The sequence below is a fragment of the Archocentrus centrarchus genome, chromosome 3, assembly GCF_007364275.1.
Source record: "Archocentrus centrarchus isolate MPI-CPG fArcCen1 chromosome 3, fArcCen1, whole genome shotgun sequence".
Lineage (NCBI taxonomy): Eukaryota > Metazoa > Chordata > Actinopteri > Cichliformes > Cichlidae > Archocentrus > Archocentrus centrarchus.
The window spans coordinates 33,790,345-33,799,704 of record NC_044348.1 but is presented as its reverse complement, the minus strand read 5'-3'; positions in this window follow the sequence as shown (position 1 = coordinate 33,799,704).

Here is a 9,360-nt window from a genome sequence, read left to right as displayed (position 1 = left end):
TTGTTCTGGGGTCTTTAGACACATCTCTCACTAGATTTCCTTCCAGAGTCTTTGTTAATCTTTCACTTCCTGCCTCTGCCAGGCTTGTTCTGTACTGTGTGGCTCTCTTTGAATTTCTTGATGATGCTTCTCACTCCAGTTCTTGACACTTGGAAACGCTGCGATATCTTTTGTAAATCCATCTCCTGCTTTGTGAGCATCAACAACTCAAACCCTGCTGAAGTTTTTATACCGTGTGTAAAATAGAAGATAACCCTCAGTTTTAACTTGATGTTACAAACTTTGAGCATTACAAAGTTAAAGCACATCTTTGCACAGTTCAATAAAAATGTCATTTTTTTCAGGGTGATAATAATATTGACCCTGGTTATTTTTTTTCTGAAATAATTCAGGTATAGTGTGCAAATAGAAATCATTTTTGCTTCCTAAAGAAAACATATGTTTAGAAATGCTATGTTGAAAACCCCTTGGTCTGTTGCACTTGGAGAAATTTTGACAAAAACTTTAGATTTCAATAATCATTTTGTAAGTAATTTCTGTACGTATGGAACAGAGCCACTGATATTGTTATTAATCAGTGTTTACCTGCAATAACATGTCAGTATGGCTGCTATGAAAAGGGCCCGTCTCTAAGCCAGTATACAATTATTGTGGGTTTCTTCAACCTTAACCCCTGCAGTGACTCAAACAACAACAACTCATACAACAAGCAATGAAAAAGAGATGAAATGGTTCAAAAGGTCCAGAAGTTTATAGCCAAATAGAAAACAGATTTATTGATTTCACTTCTACCACCAATTATTACAGGTCACATTTTCCACAAAGCATAGATTATCCCATTTTGAAACGTTACATTGTAAAAGATGTTTCATACATTTTTCAGAAAGGAGCAAATTATTTCCCCGTAGCTTTCAGTGTATATTTTAGTCTCAGAAATTAATGTAAAAAAATATGTGGATTTTTGGCAGGAAAGCTGGACTAAAGTTTGAGGCTACGTTTTAATTTCAGAGCCACAAAACTTTTTTTTTTTTTTTAAACTTCAAATTTATGGAAATTAAGTGCAAGAGGCAATCAGAATAAAAGCTTAATTGTTAAAATTAAAATAATAGCCTTATTCAAAGCAACAGAGTAAGACGGCTTTTTCATTAATGTTTAGATAAGATGCACATGATCTGATTCAGTAACTGAACCTGTGACCTTTCATTGACCAGTGATCCAAGAACGCTCATGCCGGTGGCACGCAGATGCAGAATTACAGCTTGTAATGCAATTTCACTCTTTGGGGGACACCCTTTGCAGCACTGATGCATGGAATGCAAAGCAACAACTATAACAGCGAGGGGACGCTGCAAATAAAACGCTGCAGGTACACGGTGCAGGAGGGCCGAAGCAGGTGGCAGCTGTGGGGAAAGGAGGCTTTTACCAAGAGCATCAGTGAGCTCGGATTATGTGAGGCTGAGAGTGTGAAGGCCTTTAAGCAGAAGACCGAGTCACTGCAGTGAGACTGTTGATCGTAGTGGCGAGCTGTCAGCAGACACAGCATAGCATGACGCATAGTGTCCAGCCAGAATAAGTTCATTAAAAAAGCATGCTGGTAATGCATGCACAAAAAAAAATTAAAATATGTTCAGAATGATGTCACTATATTGCACAGACTCTGTTGTTTGTTGGCCATTATAATGGTTAAATACACATTTAACTTTAATGGCCTCCAAATTCTATTTTTGACCATGGAACAGCTTTATAATGCATACTGCATTGTGATGATGACTTTTTTTTTAATCAAACCTCAGCTGACGACATCACTCACACTGAAGTGATTTTTCTACATGCAGATAAAATACAGCTTTTTGTTCAAGAAGGTTCAGATTTTTGACATATCCACTTTATAAATAGCGTTTGGTTTTTTTTTCTTTTCTGGCTTACTCTGTAAGTATTGAGTATATTTTGCATCAAAAGTCCAGCCAGCAATCATCACAATATATTTAACTTTTAAAATGCATAAACCCTTTGAGGTTTTGGGAAATATGCGTTTTGGGAAATTCCCTTCCTAGCCAGAGTTAGATGGGAATGTTCGATACTCTGACGAGATGTACAGTAAAATACAAAAGCTAGAACTTCCTTCCAGTTAGCTTAGCTTCATATAAGGACTGAAAATATAGGTTTATAAAAAAAAAGTACCAGGCTCCGCTCAAACATTAAAACAATCATCTAACTATAGTAACATGTTAGGCCTACATGTGCTACATTTTCTTTGTATACTTCATACAAAAACATTTAATGTAAAAAATTATACGTTTTTTTTTATGCCTCGAGGTGTTATTTTGCAACTCCTGGAAGTCACTGCATCCCGCCAACAAATACCTGTGAAATTTAAACTTGTTAATTTTACACTTTAGTTTTTATATGAAACAAAAAAGTGAGGTTAACTTTGAAGGTGCTGGTCAGTAGATGTTATCTCAGCCAGGCTAGCTCCTCTTCTCTACCTGTTTGTGTTAAATTAAGCTAACTGAATAAACGCTGTATGTGTAGCATGTTTCCCAAAATTTCAAACTGTTCCTTTAAGCGAGTTCCTTTGGAAAGGTTCACCAGTGTCACTTTATTTCTAATAAATACATTTATTTTGGATGAACACTACTTGGAGGCCTACAATGTATTTAGTTTCATACACAATGAACCAAAAGAATAAGATTTAAACTCTACACTGATGCTGCTATAGCTTTAAAAAGTATAAAGAAAACACAGTGGGAAACTAAAACGAGAGATCAGTGCTTTATGGACCTACACTGACCACAGAGACACACTGGACCTGAACAGATTAGTGTCTGTGTGGATTTTGTTAGAAGAGAACATAAACAGTGAGATATTTTTTTGGATAGTGAACTTTTTCGGCGCTTGTTGGCGCCTGTTGCCTGTTTTCAAGCTCAAAATCTAGCCATGCGTGATGGAAAGATTGGCTCCATGTAGGATATTTGGGACGTAATGCTGAGCTGTACAAATAATTAAAAAGAAACAGGGGTGGGGGGGGGACCTTCTGTCCACCATCTCCTCTTCAGCAGTCCCCAACAGGTGGCGCCGTCTTTGATGTCTATACCACCCAGTGCGCCATGGTGTTGACTCCTCTGTACATAATAGTGCCATAAAAGTGCCGAAGTGACACCGTAAAAGTGTTCCGTGACGTCCTGCAGAGAACTTTGTCTGAACACGCTGGAGCTCAGAGCAGATCCTCTGGCTGTATGTAGCCTTTCTGTGATATCCCTCAACTTACTTTCACCGCATCATCCTAAAGTGTCCCAAAAAAAAAAAAAATATTGCCTATAGAAAACTGTACATTTGGTCTAGAAAACAGTAACATTTAGGATGTAATAACTGTTAATATGTAGAAGTTTTCTATTAGTGAAGGTATTGTCGAATTTAGATTAAACTCTCTTTCCATCAGTGACAAAACTGAGAACTGTTGCTTTGGTACAAATGAAAACAATACTTTGATCAAATGTATTGTTTTTATTCCTGCGGCACCGACGTTGAGCTATAGTCTGAATTTGTACAGTAGATGAGGCTGACTGTAGGAGAATCAGCCAAACTTCACTGACAGCAGTCCTGCAACTGTGCCTGGATGTGGAGCTCCGCTCAGACCCTCTGACGGGAGCTCACGTTGTGCCACATCAACCTGCGCACTGTAACGTTCAACACTCGCAAAGAAGACAACATATTTTAGGTCGATCCGACACGCTGGCAAGTGCAGCAGTATTAAGCAAATCAGCATTTGCTTGACCTTGCATTCACCTGTGGCAACAGGACTGTTTTCTTTTGGCACCTCAATGTGCTCGAAATGTTTTGCCTTGTGATGAGAAAATAATTCTTTTGTTTTTTTACATTTTATTATTTTCATTAGTCTCTTTTGATGGCCTTGCCTTGTGGTGACAGCAGTTTGACTTTTATAATGGACCTTTAGTGGCAGGAGTATTGACATATGAAGAGTTTACTACCAAAATGTAACATCTGCAAGCAAAAACATTATCTAAGGTGTTTTAAGAGATATTTTGCCAACAATAAATAGGATAATATGTTTAAAGTTTTTGTTGCTATCATGCATTTCCTAAAGTTTTTTGTAAATGATGTTATTTTGGAAGTCAGCTCTTCATATACAGGTAGATAATCCTTTGGTTTGAGCCTTTGGGCAGCATGTTGCCTGATTTGAGAGAAATGTTATGCTAACAATGTTAGTGATGGTTTTAGAATGACGTGTCTGCTTATGCTGTTGGTGGTAGTGAGTGTGTGAATTTCAAGGCTCCTTGCAAAAGAAAAGGAGAACGACATGAGAAAATATCACCTATATTTTCAATAATTTTATGCTCTGTTGCTTCTTGGGATTTGTTTTCATTTTTTTTCTCTAAATGACAAATTTATATTTAAAAGCTTTACGTTCTGTATATTTCTTGGAGATTACATGATTGTATGTTTATTGTAAATACATTAAATATACTATTTTTGTTTTTAATATGAACTTGTCTGATAAGTTATCAAAGCATTATAAATCGTTAACACTTACTGCTAATTTAGCATTACTTAGCATGCATGTCTTTGGACTTTGTGAGGAAACCCTCGCAGGAACTGTGAGAATGTGTGAAATCCACACATAAAGGCTCCGGACAGGTACGGGCTCCGCACAGGTGCTGGTTCAGGACAGGTGCGGGTTCAGGACAGGTGCGGGCTCAGGACAGGTGCTGGTTCAGGACAGGTACGGGCTCCGCACAGGTGCTGGTTCAGGACAGGTGCGGGCTCAGGACAGGTGCTGGTTCAGGACAGGTGCGGGCTCAGGACAGGTACGGGCTCAGGACAGATACAGGCTCCGCACAGGTACGGGCTCCGCACAGGTGCTGGTTCAGGACAGGTGCGGGCTCAGGACAGGTGCTGGTTCAGGACAGATACAGGCTCCGCACAGGTACGGGCTCTGCACAGGTGCTGGTTCAGGACAGGTACGGGCTCCGCACAGGTGCTGGTTCAGGACAGGTACGGGTTCAGGAAAACCACCTTCAGTGTGAGAGTTCGTTACGGCAATGCTAGCAGCTCTTTCAGACTTCAAGGTTTTTTGCAAGATGTTAGCACTCCTGAAACGGTGTGTTTATTTGAAACGCAAACAAAGATGTTCCATAATGAAAATTTATCAGTAACATTTTTATTTATTTAAAAGAAAAGGAAAAAGGCCCGAAGATATATTTCTCCCACTGGCTGATGGCAACATTATTATTATTATTTTTTTTTTTTTTCCAGGATGAAAAATTGTTCAGGGGTGCCTCAAAAGAAAATTTCATGGACATACATCAGTAGTTGTTGAGGTATTCCCTTTGAACAAACGCAGTGGTAGATGGTGTGTTCCTGTGGTACTGGTTTCCAGCCTGGAAACTGGTAAATCTAATTTATCATGTGATGATTTAAAAAAAAAAAAAAAAAAAAAAAAAAAGACAAGCAAAATTTTTAGGCATTTCCAAAACTTGCATTTTACTTCTCTTAATTAGAACAAAATTAAACAAAGTTATTAACATACAGCCTGTGAAGTGAAGGAGTTTGCAGCTTTTTTAAATGTCACAAGTGTAAGTTTGGTAAATGCTGCACAAGATGATGATACAGATACAAGATACTGCACAGAAGATATGTATTCTTTTCACTCTTCATACACAAGGGAAAATGATGTAGTTTGTTACATTGCATCTAAAGCTATTCTTGTGATAAAGGGCTATTCACTCGGTCAGTGCTTGGTCAGACAGGGTGAAAGGTTACAAGTTCTTTTCTCATCTAAGCACACTGACAGAAGAAGATAAATCCTGACATCAGTTTAATCGAAATGTGCTTGTGCTTCAACATGATCTAATTTCCTTTCATCTGAGCCCTCTGGTTATCCACGGGCCTCCCCGCTGTGCTACAGCAGCCAGTGGAGATAATAGCTGGGGTTATGGATTGACCGGTGAATCATCTTGTACTGCTGCTGTGAGCGAGCCAGGTACGTGTTCGGGGCCAGGTTGCTGCGTTGCTTTTATGGAAGAGCCTGGACTGAGAGCTCTCCTGTTTCTCGAGTGCAGACGAGGTCTCGCCAGGGCCACGGTGCAGTGAAATGGAAAGCATGCCATTCCCTGTTCCGCTTGATGCCGAGTGACTGTGAGAGGTTGTGTCATGTTCCTTGGCTATTGACTCAATGACTTGGGACTTCACGACAAAAGCCTGAACCCGTGCGGGCTCTCTGCGTGCTGACAGAGAAATGTGTCTTCCACTTGTCTTCACATTGACCCGCGGACTCTGCAAGACTGACGTGTCCACGTCCCGAGAGTCTCACCTCCTGAACCCAAAAAATAACCTTTCCACGACCTCGCCTGTCTCTCATGCTCTGTTAGCCTTGGGTCTGGCTGCCATCGAAACAATTCACTGAACTTGTGTGTTTTCCCCCTGATACAGCTATGGATTACCTGTCTGCGGCAGCTTCCGCTACATGGATGACATGGCTGAGAATTCAGCCTTATGTGCAACATATTATTCTCTGTCACAGTGGGTTGAAAAGTCAAAGCACAGAGTAAGCACAAGCCATTAGCTGGTACTCAAATGACAGCACAAAGAGCCAGACCTTCAAGGCTGCCTCTGCCCCCGAGTTCATCCAAGAGACAAAAATCACCATATGTCCTTCATTTGTTGGAAGAATTAGGAGACGTGGACTTGCCACTGTGCCAGCAAATGATGATGAATTCTTCTTTACGTTGTATGCAAAGAGAACATTCTGACTAATGCCTTGTCCGGTGACGTGGCTCAGACAGCTGACCTGATTTATTACAAGGTTTCCTGCATTGTTAAAAAACAATCTCTGACTCAATGACAGCGGCCCAATTAGGGCCATTCCTTTGATGCAGAAAAGGTCCAGATACAAAAGAGGCTCTGAATTGCAAATCCAGTTGTAGCCTGTCCTTGCTTTCACCTAATCTAATAATGTAATCCATCATTTCTGCAGCGACAGCTCTGCAGCTCAGGCACAGGAGAGAATCCCACAGAGGCTTAGTAAGATGTTTGCATATCCATATATTTGGCCCTATTTAGAGGAAACACGTTTAAAATAATGCAATGGGCCATTTTTTACATTTTACACTTTTTACAAAATACTTTGATTTCATTTCTCCACCTCGATCTGTTATTGGTTGATAACCTTCTAACAAGCACTTGATATCCGTAGCCAGCATAGATGTTTTCAAGACTCTTCTGCTGTTGTTGTTGGGTCTTTTTTTCGGATTGAAAAGAGGCCCGTTTCCTGCTCGGTGGTGGCGCTGTTGTTTGAGGGATGGTTCTGTTGCAGAATCATCCATTACCCTGATGAGCTCGCAGCCCCAGAGCTATGACAGCACAGCCACACGATGAGCGAGACAGCCGACTGCCACTATTTGTTCCGCTAAAGCATTCATCACACTAATTACCCATGGTGCCAAGCAGCTCCAGCAGCCCAGTGAAGCTCTGGCTGCTCGTTTAGAGATGAGGTGAGGTAGGGAAACCTCAGATGAGTCTAAACAGGAGGCTGTCCTCTTTTTTTTTTTTTTTGGCTCTCCTGCACATAATTAACTTGGCACACCAGCAAATTGACAAATTGGAATGATGAATCTGGCCTCTATGAATAGACACAAATACATGATCAATCAAAACACCGGACAGTGTTCTCTGTCTGAGGAAATGTGGCGCTGCGAAGGACAAAAGAAATGTGTTTGCTGTGAATGACATTTGGTTCTCTGGTAGAAAAGTGAGAGGGAGGGTTTGTGTCTGGTGTGTTTGAGCTGCGAAAATGTAGAAGCAAGTCAGCGCTAAGTGGGTGGTGCAGAAAAAAGTGGTTGCAAAATCTCACCATTTCATCATTTAAGTGCCAGATTTAAAAAAAACAAAACATTACACTGTATCCAATTTTCCATACATAATGCCTTTTTTAAGGGACTACAAATTCAGCCTGCCTCCAGTCACTTTTCCCCTCAATGCAGACAGATGCAAAAAGACAGTCTCTCTGCATTACAGTCATGTTATGCTGCCTGACCTTGGAAAGTGCCAAGAAAGACTCTTGGGTTTCTTTAAATTTCTGTCTCATTCACACTTAGCCTCCAACTGTCTGTGTCCCTTCTGGCCTTCACACAGCCGTCTGAACTAATGTAACATCCAGTACATCACAACATCCCTGCATTACCTCCCTGCAGTGGCCACAGATCAACTGATCAAGCACAAAGAAACTTCCTAGAGACAGCAAATCCCCCAAGCCCACCTAACAGTCGCACTTTAAGAATATCGCTGCAGCTCGTCAACCGGGGCAAACAAACAAAAGGCCGGCATAAATGACACATGGCCAGCTTCACGGCAATGAAACACTCAACTAATTCTTTGATGCCAAGTTGGTAAAAAAAACAAAACAGCCTGTCATGGAAAGATGTCGTGTTTAATACTATTAACTTGATGATTAATAATTTTAAATTCCATACCTGCATCAGATCCTTTTTTTTTACTTTGCAATGTTTGTCAAAATCATTAAGTTATCAAACTCTGAAATATTGCTCTCTAAGTTTTTCTGGCTTTGCTATTTATTGTTAGTTACTGTAAATCAGCTTGTTGTACATTAGGGCCGCGTTTCATTCGTGTTTTCTAAGTGTAAATGTTTGATATTTGTATTTGTGAAGATGTGACATGAATTGTTCAATTATGTCCCATCTCGCGATGGTGAAGAATCATCTAAGAAAAATTCCTGGATCCAAATGTGGATCAAGATAAACTCCAGACGTTAATCACTTCTAAGTTGGGCTGAATGCCACATCAGCTGGTAAAGTCTTCCTCAAAATCCGCTCCAAACGTTTTGAACAACCCTGCTAATAAACAAACCAAACCAATCCTACAACCTGTTTGCCAAAGGGAACTAAAAAGAGTGTTAACCACAGGCGGCATGAGGTCACAGCAGCAGCAGCCTCCGGCAGCCCTATTGGACTGCCACTGATTAACCCATGAGCTGCAGAATTCAGCAGGGTATCTGATATTTGTTTAATTAGGCTAAAGAAGCAGAGTACAAATATAAGAATTATTCATATTAGCACAATTAATATTAATTTACAGCAGCACACTTAAGTCTTATTATCTTAAGGTAAAGTTTGAATACATGTTTTCACCGTCCTCTCCGCCTCTTAATTAACCACCTGGTGCCCCCACCCCAAACCTTTAAACGGCCCCGGGCCCACCTTTAACACCTCAAAAAGGAAACACAATGAAGGCAAGAAACTCCTCGAATTATGACCCTCATTATCCATGACAATAAAAACATATTGTAATGGCATAACCAGACCTGTCAAACTAATCTGCAGTTCT